Source organism: Triturus cristatus, chromosome 1_1, assembly GCF_964204655.1.
Source record: "Triturus cristatus chromosome 1_1, aTriCri1.1, whole genome shotgun sequence".
NCBI lineage: Eukaryota > Metazoa > Chordata > Amphibia > Caudata > Salamandridae > Triturus > Triturus cristatus.
This window is the reverse complement of record NC_140579.1, coordinates 69,153,570-69,171,053: the sequence shown is the minus strand read 5'-3', so window position 1 is coordinate 69,171,053 and position 17,484 is coordinate 69,153,570. Positions and strand designations below refer to the sequence as shown.

At 47.6% G+C, this 17,484-nt stretch overlaps 1 protein-coding gene across 1 annotated transcript in view; it reads left to right on the top strand.

Annotated features, from left to right (window-relative positions):
* Positions 1 to 17,484, top strand: part of LOC146869438 (E3 ubiquitin-protein ligase TRIM39-like) — a 179,142-nt gene that overhangs the window by 6,827 nt on the left and 154,831 nt on the right. The gene's annotated exons all lie outside the window — the stretch shown is intronic.

The window sequence follows — 17,484 nt, the reverse complement described above, 5'->3', positions numbered from 1 at the left end:
GCAGCTCCCCGACACTCAGAGCTGGAGTTGAGAGACATGGGGGTGCTACTGACAGTTAAAACTTGAGATGAGACATGAGGTAAACATGAAAGTCCGATCTGAAGGTGAGAGGAATCCTGTGTGCACTTCTGGAAACAGTAATAGGGTAGAGAAGTAAGAGACCAGGTTTCCCCCATTAGTCACAAGAAGGAAAATGTCAGAGACGCACCAACATATAAAAACATTGGAATGGTGTTACCACACACAGTTTTAGTTGCTTTATAACTTGTTTTGCATTAATGTATGTTTCTGGTGGAAGGAAGCAAAGGGGTGCAAATATCAATACTTTTACCAAAATGAATATCTCAATTCTATTGAGAAGAGTTTGCATATGTGGTCCCCCTAGAATCTAAACAATCCAAGCCAGTCATCAGAGAACTGGGAGCTGACCCTAGATTCAGAAGTGTAGAAACAGATGTCAGAGAAATACTTCACACAGTTTGACGAAGCCAATAGGTGAGACCATTTTAGAAATGTAAATGATTCTTCACTGATTACCGAGTTTATGTACGTGGTGACCTGTGAATCAATCAGTAGATTTGTAGAGCGCTTCTTGTCATCAGTGAGGGTATCCATGCGTCGGCAGGGTTCCGTTGAATAGCCAGGTCTTCAGGGACTTTCGGAATTCTGAAACGGTGATTATATTTCAGCAGTTAGTAGGATGGGAGCAAATGTATGAATAAGTAACTCCGTGCCTGAATATGTGAAAAGTCAGTGAGTTCTAGGTGGATGGATAGTTGAATCCGTGAGTGCTTTGGAGGTGTTGAATGAATTGTGAGGGTATCAATGGATAGCAGTGATCATGTAATAAAAATGGCAAGAATTGCCAATACTCTGCTAGTGCAATTATTACATTAAGGATGGTTTAAATAACACCTCACAGCAATATGCCAGGAGTTGCTGCCAATATGCCAATGCGAGCAGCACACCGTTGTGGATGGCATTATGACCAGAATGCCCACCATATGTCAAGACATTCCACAACTACGCAGGCTTGTCCCATCACTATTAAGATCTGTTCACTTAATTTATAAAGCGCACAAACACCATGGGTCTTTTGGCGCTGTATGAAGTGAGCAAGAAACGAAAGAATGAACAGGCTAATGAAGCAAAGAGGTTACTTATTTGTTAAAAGGCATAGCCTCACGAAAGAGCGAGGTCTGCAGTTATGGAGGGATGTCTCATGTCCAAGCCCACCAGGTAGGACATGCCAGAGCTTGGTGGAATACATGGCAGTCTGCAACCACCCACCCTGTGCTTGAGGATGAAAAGCCGATTGGTAGAGCATGGTCAAAGCGTGTTCTGTACACAATGCAAGAGATTTAAATGTTCTCCGTTGCTTATCCGGTAGCCAGTGCGGTTGAAGGATGAGACGACTGGCATGAGCAAAACAAGATGGGCCGGAGAGTTAATGTGCTGCCGGATTGTGGATAACTTGTAGTTTCTTCAGCAAATATTAGAGTATAAGATGAAGGAAATGGCATAGACCAAGTGTGAGCCATGAATAGTAACAATACCAAGTCAAGAAAGCTTTATTCGACGATTGTCATAAAGTAACAATACCACGTGTTAGTCATTGTCGATAGTACATATAGGGGGAGCTCCTGAGGACTCCTGGCCTGCCACTGAGAGCTGATGGTAGTGTTCATTCCCAGGCTTTCACGGTGTTGGCGGGAGAGGCCAGCGGGCTCATCTCAGCAGCCAGTAGGCATCAAGCCACAGGTCACTTAAGCCATTTGCGGTTTCGATGATATGTCATTGAACCATTATTATATCTCTAATTTCAGGAACCAGACGAGTCGTAAGACAAAGCAAATGATGGGGATTGTTTATATCTATCGATTTGTAATGACTCAAATTCAGTTGAGTTCATTCTATTGCCCATCGCTTATTCATGTTTATGAAAATCTCAATAAAGATATTTGAAAAACAATCTAACTACTTATTAATCTGTTCCCGTTACTCAGTAATCGTTAGTGCCTGTTTAAATTTGCCTCCATCACTCATTCCTCTCGAGTGCTTGTTCAGGTTTGTACTAAAAAAAAAAAATCTAGAGTCATCCGTAGTGGCTCCACCGCTAAGGCGGAGGAGCGTCGCCTCACTGCTTCTCAGCAACGTAAATAAAGGGAAAATAAAATGATAATGCTGTTTTAATTTTTCGTGCTGCTGCAGCTTTGCGGGGCAGGGCTGCTCTGCTCACAGAGCAGTGGGAGGAGTGGTGGGCAATCTGAGTGCTCATGAATGTTTGGTCGGACAAACAGTCAGGCGGACTTTCCATGTTCTCCACCCAAGCTGTAATACAGCCTGGGTGGAGACTTTGTCAGAGAGCGAGTCGATCGTGAGCAAGGTGCCAGGCGGCATCGAAACGCGTAAATCTAGCTCTGCTACGGCCCTGATGTAATGAAATAAAACGGATTGAAACTGATACTTTGGAAGTGCGGCCCGTTTTTCTTCCTGGCCAGGAAGATTGTGTGCAAATATATATATATATATATCCTTAACACGTTTCCCACCAAGGCCACTGCTGAACTCCGAAAAGGGTGCATCCTTTAGTCGCGAGGGTAGGACTCGCGTATTACACAACAACTTAGTCCACAAGTAAGGAGCACTCACGGGGTAATTCGCTTATTTAATAACGCAATACACAGCAAATGCATTTCGGCATTTGAGCCTTCTTCAGTGCTTTCATTGTGTTAAAAATGGGACACAGTCTCTGATTTGCTTAAATTTCGTCACCTTCGTTGTTATTGTCGAATCTGTGGCCAATGGAGGAGCTGCAATCCAGGTAAGTTCTTTCTTGCTTTCTTCGGCCAGCATGGATGCCGCGTGTATCGCCATGATGGTATTGCCAATACGGTGTTTTTTATGACTCATTGTCTGTTCATGCATCCATGTTAGACCCCACTTCTATGGTAGCAGGCACTTTCCATTGCTTCCCAAATGGGCTTCCACTTTCCCGATTCTGTGTCGTTCAGCCCCTCGTTACAGCCGATGATGATACCAGGGCGCTCTCGCTGGTGCCATTTAAATAAACAGACAACCACCAACTTGAATAGTTTGCGACCTCATTGATCGGCGATATATATATGTTCGAGGCATATGAGCTGCAGATTATACACTGTGCATAGCTCGCCATCTGGTGTTGGGCCCGGATGTTTGCAGTTTGTTTTTCCTCTTGGAAAGGCTTTGGAAGTCACGAGTTCGGTGACTCCTCCCTTGGTTCCTATTGCGCATGGGCTTCGGCTCCATCCTCAGATTGTTTTTTTCCGCCATCGGGCTCGGATGTAATACTTCGCGCTCCGGTTCCGAACTTTCCAGTTCACCGATCGACGCAAAATCCTCGCTCATCGAGATCCTTCAAATAATAAATCATCTTAATCACCTTCTCTTCGGCACTTCTTTGATTCCGGTCGTCGACGGCGGCCTTCGGGCCTATTCCGGCTCCGGTCTCGGCTGATGGAAAGAACTCCTTTCAAGAAGTGCCCTCGATGTGGGACCTCTGCCTCTCCCCTGAACACGAGGCTCGAGACTGTCCCGCCTGCAAGTCTTTTTGCTCCAAAAAGACTATTCGAGATCGACAGGCTAGACGCAATATGGCGTACTCCTCGACCTCCGCTCCAGTCGACATCTTCGGGGACGACGTCGACGCTCCGGGACAGCAGAACATCGAAGAGGAGGACGACTACCTCGTCAGTGCTTCCGAGGCCGACGATTCAGAGGTAGAGGACATCACCCCGGCGCAGAGGGTCGTGAGTACAATACCCCCTCCCACACCCACACCGACACCCAAAAAGGCTTCGGTCACACCTTCGCCTTCGGGCCTAGGCAAGACCAAGGATACTGCTTCTCACACCCCACCTTCGGGCCCGGTAAAGAAGCCTATTAAGCCTTCCGGCAGCTCGGGCTCGAGCCAGCCTACCATCGGTACCGAAAAACACACTTCGGCACCGAAGAAAAGATCCGCCTCCATCTCCACACCAAACCCAGTACCAAAGCCTTCGGTGTCGAAACCTGTCCTGCCGGTGCCGACCAAACATCTCAAGGCCCTCGGCACCGACACTCCCGTGCCGAAGCCTTCTCCGGCGCCGACCAAAAAATCGGAGGTCCCAAAGAAGCACGGCTTGGACAATCCTAAAAAGCCGTCGGCCCCGAAAACTTTGGCGCCGACCGAACAACCAGTGTCGCAAGAACTTTTTACACCGGATCCTCTCCAAAAGACACTCACCAAGGATCCAAAAACGGGACATTTGACATTGTCTACAAAAAAGAGACACTTGGACAAACCAGCTCCACCTCCAAAGAGGAAAGACACTGCTACCTCTCCTTTCAGAGTGCCTTCCCCTCCTCCTCCACCCTCCCCACCTCTACCCTCTCCACCCCGCCTCATCGTTCCCCAACCTTGTCTCCTGTCCCAGACGACTTAGGAGACCCATTTTATGATCCAGCAGATGTGCCACAAGATCCCACCCCTACTGGATCTCCAGACCCATGGGACGACTATAATAATCCGGACATCCCAGATGTCCCACAGGATGGCCTTTACCCATCTAGGCCATCCCCACCTGAAGATTCCTTGGGTTTTCACCACCTATTACAAAGGGCGGCACACTACCACGGGGTGGAGTTACACACTGACCCAGTGGAGGAGGATTTTTTCCTAGACACCTTTGACGATGCTCATAGGTCTACTGCCATCCTACCTATGTTAAAAGGGGTGATTAAACATGCACCGGAGGTCTTTAAAGACCCAGTCAGGGCCAGGGTCCTAAACCCCTGTATAGAGAAGAAATACAAAGCCGCCCCCACAGACCCTTCATATATTAAAGGCCCTGCACCTTTGGATTCCCTAGTGGTATCTACAGCTAGGAAACGCTCCAATTCTCAGGCGTCAGGCGAAGCACCACCACCTGACAAAGAGTCCAAGCTCCTAGACGCGTCGGAAGTGCACTGCGTCACAAGCCGTCAACATATGGCGTATCGCCAACACGCAAGCGCTATTGGCCAGATACGACAGGGCACATTACGATGAGTTAGAGACCATCATGCACCATCTCCCTGAAAAATATAAGAACAGGGCCAATGAATTGATCCAAGAGGGAAAACTAATTACTAATACCTCTATTCGCTGTGCCCTAGATGCAGCAGATACAGCCTCCAGGGCCATAAACACCAGTGTCCTTCTACGTCGTCATGCCTGGCTCAGAGTTTCAGGTTTTAAACCTGAGGTACAAGCCTCTATATTAAATCACCCATTTGACCAAGATCATCTATTTGGCCCAAAAGTTGATGAAGCCCTCAAAGATGAAAAAAGATACAGACACGGCGAAGTCCATGGGAGCCCTACAGTCACACACTCCTAGGCGCTCTTTTCGCCGCTCTTCCTTTCGAGGCACGGGCAGAGGCTACTCCTCGGATAGTGCATCCATGTCCTACAAATCCCCTCCTCCATCTACCTTCACAAAGGGTTATCAAAAGAGGCGGATACAGAGGCAATAATAATAAGGGCAGAGGCTCTGCCACACCTGCTACCCAATGACTTTCCCCCGGCTCCCTCCAGACCATTTCACTCCGGTCGGGGGCAGAATACAACATTTCCTTCACGTCTTGGAGACAATCACCTCAGACAGATGGGTGACACAAATTTTTCAGTCAGGGTATTCCTTAGAACTAAAATCTGCCCTCCCCAAACATTCCACCCAGGCACCGCCCTATGTCTCAAGAACATACTGCACTGCTAAAACAGGAGGTGACCTCCCTCCTGCAAAAAGGAGCTATAGAGCAGGTCCCCATAAATCACCAAAATTTAGGGGTCCCTGTACTTTCTGATTCCAAAGACAGACGAGACTTTGCGACCTATCTTAGATCTCAGACCTCTAAACACTTACATACATTCAGACCATTTTCACATGGTAACCCTTCAACAGGTTCTCCCACTTCTCTCCCAGAACGATTTTCTCACCACTCTGGACTTGAAAGACGCATACTTTCATATTCCAGTACACCAGTCTCACAGAAAGTAACTCAGATTTGTGTTGGACGGGCAACACTACCAGTTCAAGGTGCTCCCGTTCGGGGTTACAACAGCACTAAGGGTATTCACCAAGTGCCTAGCAGTAGTGGCTGCACACCTCAGAAGACAGCACATTCACGTCTTCCCGTATCTAGACGATTGGCTAATAAAAGCCACGTCCTACGAACCATGTGTGCAACATACCGCCGCTACAGTCCAACTACTCCACCAGCTAGGGTTCATGGTGAACCATCAAAAATCCCACCTGGTACCATCACACACAAAACAATACCTCGGTGCCACCATAGACACCTCAAAAGCCATAGCCTATCCCAATCCTGCCGGGATTGCAAAGATACAGGCTCTGCGTCAAAAATTCATATCTCAACACTCTCCCAGCAAGAGTGTTTATGCAACTGATAGGGATGATGGCCCCATGCAAGACTCCAAATGCGTCCACTCCCAAGAGTGCTTAGCGCGCCAGTGGAACCAGGCCCAGGGACAACTGGCAGATCTGGTGTTGGTAGACGGTCGCACCCATCGCTCTCTGCAGTGATGGAACACCACAAACCTTTCCAGAGGTCGACCGTTCCTGGTCCCGGTCCCACAGATAATCCTCACAACAGACGCATCGCTCTCCGGCTGGGGAGCTCATCTGTTACATCTCACAGCACAGGGCACATGGACGCCACAACAGAAGTTACTCCACATCAACCATCTGGAGTTACTAGCAATCTTCCTCGCCCTAAAATCCTTCCAGACGCAGATTTCAGGCAAGGCAGTCCTCATTCGCACAGACCACATGACTGCCATGTACTACATTCAAAAGCAGGGGGGCACACACTCTCCACAGCTCTCTCAGCTAGCACAGAGCATATGGAGATGGGCAATTCCACAAAAATTCTTTCTCCTGGCCCAACACGTCCCAGGAGTCCAAAACACTGTGGCAGATCTGCTCAGCAGACAGACGCAGCAGATCGACGAGTGGGAACTTCACCCACAAGTTCTTCACCCATTCACCCTTCACCCTTTCAGAAGTGGGGGCATCCACACATAGACCTATTCGCCACCCACGAAAACAGAAAATGCCCAAGCTTCGCCACCAGATATCCACACCCATTGTCCAAAGGCAATGCGATATGGGTGAACTGGTCAAACAAATTTGCATATGCTTTTCCACCTCTCCCACTAATTCCATTATTGGTGCGAAAGCTACAACAGCATTCCCTAACACTGATCCTAGTAGCTCCAACATGGGCCAGACAACCGCGGTACACCACATTGCTGAAACTCTCAGTAGTACCACACCAAAAGCTACACCTCTCACCATGCCTCCTAACCCAGAACCATGGAGAGATCAGGCACCCGGACCCAGCTCAGCTCAACCTTGCGATCTGGCTCCTGAGGTCCTAGAATTTGGATACCTTAACCTTCCCCCTGATTGCATGAACATTATCAGGGAGGCTAGACGCCCTACTACTAGGGCATGCTATACTGCAAAGTGGAAAAGATTTGTTGTTTACTGCCACAACAACACAATCAATCCTTTAAATGTCTACTCCACCTATAAAGGTGTAACCTAGCATATACTTCCATTAGGTTACACCTCGCTGCCATTGCTGCTTACTTACAGAACAGGCAGCACCTATCACTCTTCAGAGTGCTTGCCATCAAGGCCTTCATGGAAGGCCTCAAAAGAGTAATTCCACCCAGAGTACCACCCTCACCGGTCTGGAATTTGAATGTAGTTCTCACACGGTTAATGGGACCCTCTTTCGAACCATTACATAAATGTGAGCTCCAATTTCTCACATGGAAAACCGCTTTTCTAGTGGCCATCACTTCCCTCAGAAGGGTTAGTGAAATACAAGCACTCACTATACAGGAACCTTTTCTCCAAATGCATCAGAACAAGGTTGTACTCCGCACCAACCCAAAGTTTCTACCCAAAGTAATTTCTCCATTCCATTTAAACCAGTCGGTAGAATTACCAGTCTTTTTCTCACAACCTCAAACTGTTGCGGAAAGAGCGTTACACACACTGGATGTAAAAAGGGCTTTACTTTCTACATCCAACGCCCACATCCTTTCAGGAAAACCAAACAGCTATTTGTCTACTTCTCTCCACCACATAAAGGCAACCCTATTTCTAAATCAGGGATAGCTAGGTGGATTGTAAAATGCATACCACAAAGCAAAACGAACGCTATTGGTTCCCCCTAAAGCCCACTCTACAAGAAAGATAGGGGTTTCTATGGCTTTTCTAGGAAACATACCACTAGATGACATATGCAAAGCAGCCACATGATCAACACCGCACACTTTCACAAAACATTACTGTGTAGACGTGCAAACCAAGCAACAAGCTACTGTGGGCCAGGCTGTACTCAAAACACTGTTCCAAACTACCGCAACGGATACCGGTGGTCGCCGCTAGGGTTGGGTACTGCTATATAATCTATGCACAGTGTATTATCTGCAGCTCATATGCCTCGAACGGAATATGCTACTTACCAGTATGCATCTGTTCTTGGCATGTAGATCTGCAGCTCTATACACGCCCACCCACCTCCCTGGCTACCTGTATCCGTTCCAGCCTTATCTTATTTAGATACAACACACATGGGTTTCTTTACAGTTACCACTACGCTCCATCTTTCCCTGCTGGCGAAAAACAATCTGAGGATGGAGCCGAAGCCCATGCGCAATACGAACCAAGGGAGGAGTCACCCAACTCGTGACTTCCAAAGACTTTCCAAGTGGAAAAACAAACTGCAAACATCCGGGCCCAACACCAGATGGCGAGCTATGCACAGTGTATAGATCTGCAGCACTACATGCCAAGAACAGATGCATACTGGTAAGTAGCATATTATATATATATATATATATATATATATATATATATATATATATATTCCAGCTCAGGCTTGGTTTCCGTCTCGTGGGAAGCACTCGAACAGCGTCGCAGGGCTCCAAGCATCAGCCCTGTATCATAGGTATGAGAACGCCAGGCAGCCGAGTCAGTTACAGTCCTGTTGCCACAAACGCCCGACGCGTTTCGAAAATCTTTCTTCTTCAGGGGCTGGTGGTATAGGAAGCACTTGTGTTCATTCTACAACTCCTTTTTTACACGTAGTGACGTGCCCTGGATGGGCGGCTCTGAATGAGACTCCGCTGTGCCTTATGGGAGTCGTAGTCTGACCGGACATTGTGGCGTCCTAATTACAAGTGCAAACAGTAACCTGTTCAAAGCTCGGGATGAGCCTCAGCTGTCATCTGTTCTCTCAATCCAACGACGTTGTCCCACATCGAGGGGCTCGCAGGATGCTTTCCCTCGTGGCCCCCAGGTTCTCGGGGTGGTGCTTTCCCGGCGGCACGGACGCCGCCAAATATTCCAGCTCAGGCTTGGTTTCCGTCTCGTGGGAAGCATTCGAACAGGGTCGCAGGGCTCCAAGCATCAGCCCTGTATCATAGGTATGAGAACGCCAGGCAGCCGAGTCAGTTACAGTCCTGTTGCCACAAACGCCCGACGCGTTTCGAAAATCTTTCTTCTTCAGGGGCTGGTGGTATAGGAAGCACTTGTGTTCATTCTACAACTCCTTTTGTACACGTAGTGACGTGCCCTGGATGGGCGGCTCTGAATGAGACTCCGCTGTGCCTTATGGGAGTCGTAGTCTGACCGGACATTGTGGCGTCCTAATTACAAGTGCAAACAGTAACCTGTTCAAAGCTCGGGATGAGCCTCAGCTGTCATCTGTTCTCTCAATCCAACGACGTTGTCCCACATCGAGGGGCTCGCAGGATGCTTTCCCTCGTGGCCCCCAGGTACTCGGGGTGGTGCTTTCCCGGCGGCACGGACGCCGCCAAATATTCCAGCTCAGGCTTGGTTTCCGTCTCGTGGGAAGCACTCGAACAGCGTCGCAGGGCTCCAAGCATCAGCCCTGTATCATAGGTATGAGAACGCCAGGCAGCCGAGTCAGTTACAGTCCTGTTGCCACAAACGCCCGACGCATTTCGAAAATCTTTCTTCTTCAGGGGCTGGTCGTATAGGAAGCACTTGTGTTCATTCTACAACTCCTTTTGTACACGTAGTGAGGTGCCCTGGATGGGCGGCTCTGAATGAGACTCCGCTGTGCCTTATGGGAGTCGTAGTCTGACCGGACATTGTGGCGTCCTAATTACAAGTGCAAACAGTAACCTGTTCAAAGCTCGGGATGAGCCTCAGCTGTCATCTGTTCTCTCAATCCAACGACGTTGTCCCACATCGAGGGGCTCGCAGGATGCTTTCCCTCGTGGCCCCCAGGTTCTCGGGGTGGTGCTTTCCCGGCGGCACGGACGCCGCCAAATATTCCAGCTCAGGCTTGGTTTCCGTCTCGTGGGAAGCACTCGAACAGCGTCGCAGGGCTCCAAGCATCAGCCCTGTATCATAGGTATGAGAACGCCAGGCAGCCGAGTCAGTTACAGTCCTGTTGCCACAAACGCCCGACGTGTTTCGAAAATCTTTCTTCTTCAGGGGCTGGTGGTATAGGAAGCACTTGTGTTCATTCTACAACTCCTTCTGTACACGTAGTGACGTGCCCTGGATGGGCGGCTCTGAATGAGACTCCGCTGTGCCTTATGGGAGTCGTAGTCTGACTGGACATTGTGGCGTCCTAATTACAAGTGCAAACAGTAACCTGTTCAAAGCTCGGGATGAGCCTCAGCTGTCATCTGTTCTCTCAATCCAACGACGTTGTCCCACATCGAGGGGCTCGCAGGATGCTTTCCCTCGTGGCCCCCAGGTTCTCGGGGTGGTGCTTTCCCGGCGGCACGGACGCCGCCAAATATTCCAGCTCAGGCTTGGTTTCCGTCTCGTGGGAAGCACTCGAACAGCGTCGCAGGGCTCCAAGCATCAGCCCTGTATCATAGGTATGAGAACGCCAGCAGCCGAGTCAGTTACAGTCCTGTTGCCACAAACGCCCGACGCGTTTCGAAAATCTTTCTTCTTCAGGGGCTGGTGGTATAGGAAGCACTTGTGTTCATTCTACAACTCCTTTTGTACACGTAGTGACGTGCCCTGGATGGGCGGCTCTGAATGAGACTCCGCTGTGCCTTATGGGAGTCGTAGTCTGACCGGACATTGTGGCGTCCTAATTACATGTTCCTATACCTTAAAGTGCAGTTAACTTTATGCATATAGGTCTTGATATCATCAACTATTGTCTCCATAATATTAATCTGGGTCAATCTGCCCACTTGGGCAGCAGGCAATCGTTTTAAATACATTGTGAATATTGTTACTTTATTTTCATTCAGTTGGTCTATGTATGTATCTGACAGTGCTAAGATGGCCGCCACTCTGATTATTATTTTCACTACTGCTGAAATCAACAGTCTGTTTTCTGTGTTCACACATTTTTTAAATGTATTTAACTTTATGCAAAAAATGTCGCCATGAGCGTGAACAAGGCGAAAGCCGAAACGCGTTGTGTTTGCAGTCATTAAAGCAATCTGAACTGCAAATCTCCTGGGTGTCCGTGTGATTTCTTATCTGAAATCGTTTGCTGCGTTATATATATATATATATATATAATGTATATTTTTTTTTACCTACTGGCAGTCGCCAGTAGGTAGTTATAGTTGAAACCATACGTTTCAGGACTGTTATAGTTAGCTGGACATTTCACTCGTACAAAACCATTGAAATTCCTCCGTTATAGTTAGTTGTACTCACTATAACTCGCGCGCCCGCAATCCACTGCTGATGTCACATATCACATCACTGATATCACTGATGACATCACTGACATCATCCAGTGATTGTGGTTTGGTTCGTTATTTAAATATGTATTTTATATATATATATATATATATATATATATATATATATATATATATATATATATATATATATATATATATAATCTACTGGCGGTCGCCAGTAGATAGTTATAGTTACAACCTAGTTTCCATAGGAAATCTCAAAATTCTATTTTGAATAACTTTGGCGCCGGTTGACGAATCCTCGCGAAATTTTCAAAACTAATGGGGCGCTCCGCTCAGCTCAGCTCCTACCCTGAAAGTCTCGGGGTGATTCGTCAAGCAGGGGCCGAGAAACAGGGGGGTCCTAAAACGCGTTTTTCCCATGCATTTTTCCATAGGACCTTTAGTCGCAGCTACAGCCCGAACGGCTGAACAGAATTACGTGAAATTTGGCAGAGGTAGCCATAAGGTCAAGGAAGTGCCTTTTGCAGGTCTGGTGTAAATCTGTTCAGTATTTCCTGAGAAAATAGCATTTAAAAGCATATCAATATCTATACGCACGCAACGTGCGCGCACTGAGCGCGCACCCTGCCGTGCGCGAGCGCAATACTGATTGGTTGTTAGATGTCGGTAAACATTCGAATCGGTCAAAACCAGGAAGTGTCGGCCGCCATTTTCTCTCTCGCAGTCTGAGGGGGTGAAAAAGAAAAGGTGGAGAACGTGAAAAGGGGGCAGAGTGGACAGTTCCTGACCCCCTAGCCTTGGTCAGGGTGTCACAGAAGGACCCCCAAGGGAGAAAAAAACAATTATTATTTTTTTTTTAAATCGCGAGGTACGGCACGCACTGCGAACCGTGGGTGCTCGGTGCGCACCGAGCGCCCACAGCGCGCGCACGGTGCGCGAAGCTCGCGATTTTTTTAAAAAACAAAAAAATTTCACGGTGCACGCACGGTGAAAAACCTGAAAAAAAAAATTCATAAATACATAACTTAGCATTTAAAAAACCGTACAAATTCACTGAAAAAACCATAGGTTTCACACACGTTATAGTTACGAATTAGCATTTAAAAAACCTTGCAAATTCACTTAAAAAACCATAGGTTTCACACATGTTATAGTTAGCTGGACATTTCACTCGTAAAAAAGCACTGAAATTCCCCCGTTATAGTTAGTGCAGGCAACTATAACTCACGCAACCGCAATCCTCTGCTGATGACGTCAGATATTACATCACTGATGACATATGTGTCTTTATGAAAAATAAATATTTGTAATATATGTATAGCTAAAGATTAATGGAAGAAGACATGGGTAAATAAGTGTCTAAATACAGTGATGTAATATCTGACGTCATCAGCAGAGGATTGCGGTCGCGTGAGTTATAGTTGCCTGCACTAACTATAACGGGGGAATTTAATTGGTTTTTTACGAGTGAAATGTCCAGCTAACTATAACATGTGTGAAACCTATGGTTTTTTAAGTGAATATATATATATATATATATATATGTCAGTCTGCGAATGAGTGGATATATATAAATATCTGGATGGAGGATTTAGTAGCAGTGTGATTGACTGTTTACTTGACTAATTTATAGTGTCTCACTAAATATATTGGATAGTGACTAAACTGTGTGAATATCTGTATCACTTTTTCAGTTGTTGTGTAAACTGCTACAGCAGTTGGTTACTAGCTACGTGAAAGTCTATATTAGTTATTGATTAGTTAACCGAATATTTGTATGGGAGTGAATGTGTGTGTGGTTCGGTGGGGGGTGTGTGACTGCCCAAAGATGTGTGAATAGTTGATTCAGTAGGCATATGAGATTAAAACTGCATGTTATAACAGTTGTTTGGGTGAGTGAATATCTTTATGGGTGTGGTGATGAGCAAATATATCTCTCAATGGTACATGTCCAACAAACTAGAAAAATAAAAAGCAGTGTATGTGACAGTTGTTGTATATAAATAAGTATACATAAGACTCAGTGATTGTATGGATAACTGTATACTTGTAATCGTGATTTTATAACACACTAAGTATGAGGTAATATCTATATGACTAAATGAAGTGGTGTTTGTATAAGTGTGTAGTTGACTAAATGTAAGTATGATCCATTGTTTGCATAAGTGAGTAGGATGACTGCATAAGTGAATAGGATGTGTGCTGTTGTGTAATGTCGATATAGGTGTTTAAGTATATTTGATAGTGTTCTATTGATCATTGACAGCATGTATGAGTGAATCTATAGGTAAGTGATTAGATGTGTGTGTAGATCTAGGAATCACTGAGTGGGTTTTTAGAAACTTTTATTGGTGTGTCAATGGATTCAAATATGGTACTCTGTTTTTTACAGTGAGTGATGAAAGCTTATACTAGTGTATGATGAGGTGTATCTGATTGTCACGTGGATGATGTCATCAGTGATGTCATTTGAGATGTCATCAGTGATGTCACTGACCATGTCATGAATGATATAATATGTGACATCATCAGCAGTGCATTGCGGGTGCGCGAGTTATAGTTAGCAGAACTAACTATAACGGAGGAATTTCAATGGTTTTGTACAAGTGAAATGTCCAGCTAACTATAACAGCCCTGAAACCTATGGTTTTTTCAGTGAATTTGGAAGGTTTTTTTGAATGATAAGTTTTAAATGTAATAATAGTTATATGTATTTTTTGATGCTGGTTTTCTACAGTTTTTATAACTGCTTATTTTTACATATTTTATTTTTTAAATTACATTATATATTTTTAATATAAATGGAAATAAAAATGTTTTTTAAAATATTGAAACTGAATTTTTGTTGTTGAATGTATAAGCATTCAACAACAAGTGTGTTGGTTAGTTAGGGGACTGCATGCATAGTGGATAGGGGTTTGAAGCAGTCCATGTGCTAAGGCCTGGCTCAGTGCATAAGTACTTGGGTACTGACTGAATGATTAGAGTACTGCAAGGAGAGTGCCTGGGTGAATTTATAAGTGTTTGGGTTTTGGCGCAGTGAATGGATTAGTACATGGTGCTGAATGGGTCACTAGAGGAGTGCAAGGGGAGTGAGTCCTAGAGCCAGTGCTATGCTAAAAGATACTTAGAATACAGTTAAAACACCTACATACACTAGGGAACATTATGCGTTGGGGTACCCCTGTGATTAGAATGACCTCCTCTGTAAGCCCCTACTACATAATGGGGCAGGGGGATTAAAACTACCTCTTAAAACGCGCCACAGGGCGCGTTTGCACACTGGTGAAAGGAGGGGGGTCTAAACTGACATGTGCAAACACGCCCTGTGGCTGTTTTAATTTGGGGGATAAAGTCCCCTTCAATCCCGTGTATCCCTTGGGTCCAACCAGCCCACCAGGTATCTCCAGTTAGTGCCACAGAGCTGCGTTGCAGAGAGGTGTAAAAAGTGGCACGGCCTGGACCACCTCTCTGCAATGCAGCGCAGTGGCGCTTACTGGAAGCACCTGGTGGACTAGTTGGCCCTCAGGATTGAAGGGGAATTAATTCCCCATCTTAAAACGCGCCACAGGGCATGTTTGCACACGTCACCTCAGGCCCCATCCCCTCCCTTCACGACTGTGTAAACGTGCCCTGTGGCCGTTTTAATTTGGGAGATTAAGTCCCCTTGAATCCTGAGGGTCCCTAGGGTCCAAGTAGCCCACTAGGTACCTCCAGTAAGCGCCGTTGCAGAGAGGTGTAAAAAGGGGCACGGGCTGCACCACCTCTCTGCAACGCATCGCATTGTCACTTACTGGAAGCACCTGGTGGGCTAGTTGGCCCCCAGGGGCCCTCAGGATTGTAGGGGGATTAATTCCCCAACTTAAAACACGCCACAGGGCGTGTTTGCACACGTCACCTCAGGCCCCGTCCCCTCCCTTCACAACTGTGTAAACGTGCCCTGTGGCCGTTTTAATTTGGGAGATTAAGTCCCCTTGAATCCTAAGGGTCCCTAGGGTCAAACTAGCCCACTAGGTACCTCCAGTAAGCGCCACAGAGCTGCGTTGCAGAGAGGTGTAAAAAGGGGCGTGGTCTCTGAACACCTGTCTGCAACACAGCTCCCTGGCGCATACTAGAGATACCTGGTGGGCTAGTTGGCCCTCTGGGACCCTCAGTATTGAAGGGGAATTAATTCCCCAACTTACAACTCGCCAGGGGGCGCGTTTGCACAATGGTGAAGGAAAGGGGCGGGGCCTGAGGTGACATGTGTGCAAACACACCCTGTGGTGCATTTTAAATTGGGGAATTCATTCCTCTTCAATCCTGAGGGTCCCCGGGGACCAACTAGCCCACTAGGTACCTCCAGTATGCGCCAGGGAGCTGCACTGCAGAGAGGTATTCAGAGGCCACACCCCTTTTTACAACACTCAGCAACGCAGCTCCATGGCACTGATGGGCTAGTTGGCCCCCAGGGACCCTCAGGATTGAAGAGGAATTAATTCCTCAACTTAAAACGTACCACAGGGCGTGTGTGCACACATGTCACCTCAGGCCCCGCCCCCTCCCTTCACCACTGTGCAAACGCGCCCCGTGGCGCGTTTTAAGTTGGGGGATTAACTCCCTTTGAATCTTGAGGGTCCCTGGGGTGCAACTAGCCCACCAGCTACTTCCATTAAGCGCCACTGAGCTGTGTTGCAGAGAGGTGTAAAAAGGGGCCTGGCCTCAGAGCACCTCTCTGCAACGCAGCCACCTGGCGCATACTGGAGGTTCCTGGTGGGCTAGTTGGCCCCCAGGGACTCCCAGTATCCAAGGGGAATTTGTTCCCCATCTGCAAACGCGCCAGGGGGCGCGTTTGCAGAGTGCAGCATGGAGGAGGCGTGGCCTCCGGCACGATCCCGTTTGTTTTTTTTTTATTTATTTTTTAAGAAGGGGGGCTGTGTGGCCCCCTTCTTTTTCTAATTTATCGGCCCTGGGGACCCCTGCCCCCAATTTCTTATTTTTTTTTTAAATGAAAGAAATTAGGAAGGGGGCCGCGAGGCCCCCTCCCGAGGCCTTAATCAGCCCCAGGCCCGGTTTTAGTTTTTGTTTTTTAATTTTTTTTTATTTTTTTTCAGTTATGGGGAGGGGGCCGCATGGCCCCCCTCCCGGGCCACTTGTAGCCCCGGGGACGCCCATCCCCCAGGGCTGGCCTTCTACGGTGGGGGCCATGGGGGGGGTCCCCAATTCCCCCACGGTCCTGCCAGCTCCCTGCCTCCTGCGGGAGCTGGCATTGCTTTTCCACACGGGGAGCTGCTAAGATGCAGCTCTCCGTGTGGAAAAGCAATTTGGTTTGAATTTTGAAAGAGGGAGCAGGTTTTCCTGCTCTCTTTCAAAATCCAAACCAAGTTTGCTATGGCAGGGCGGGAGCCGTGAGGCTCCCGCCCTGCCATAGCAAACTACAGTGTCCCGGCGGTGGGCACCCCAGGACACTCAGAAGCCGGACCTGGGGGGGTGGCGGTCCCCAGGGTCACAACAAGGCTCCAGGAGGGGAGGGGGGCTGCACGGCCCCCCTCCCACCATTTCCAAAGCCCCGGAGGGTGGTGGTCTCCGGGGCTTGGTGGTCCTTAACTGACCCCCAAATTTAAAGTTAGTGCCCCAGGGAGGTGGCGGTCACCGGGGCGTGTGGGGGGGGCTCACGCCCCCCCACAGGATTATTTAATTTTAAAAAAAGCCCCAGGGGGTGGTGGTCTCCGGGGCAGCGGAGGGCC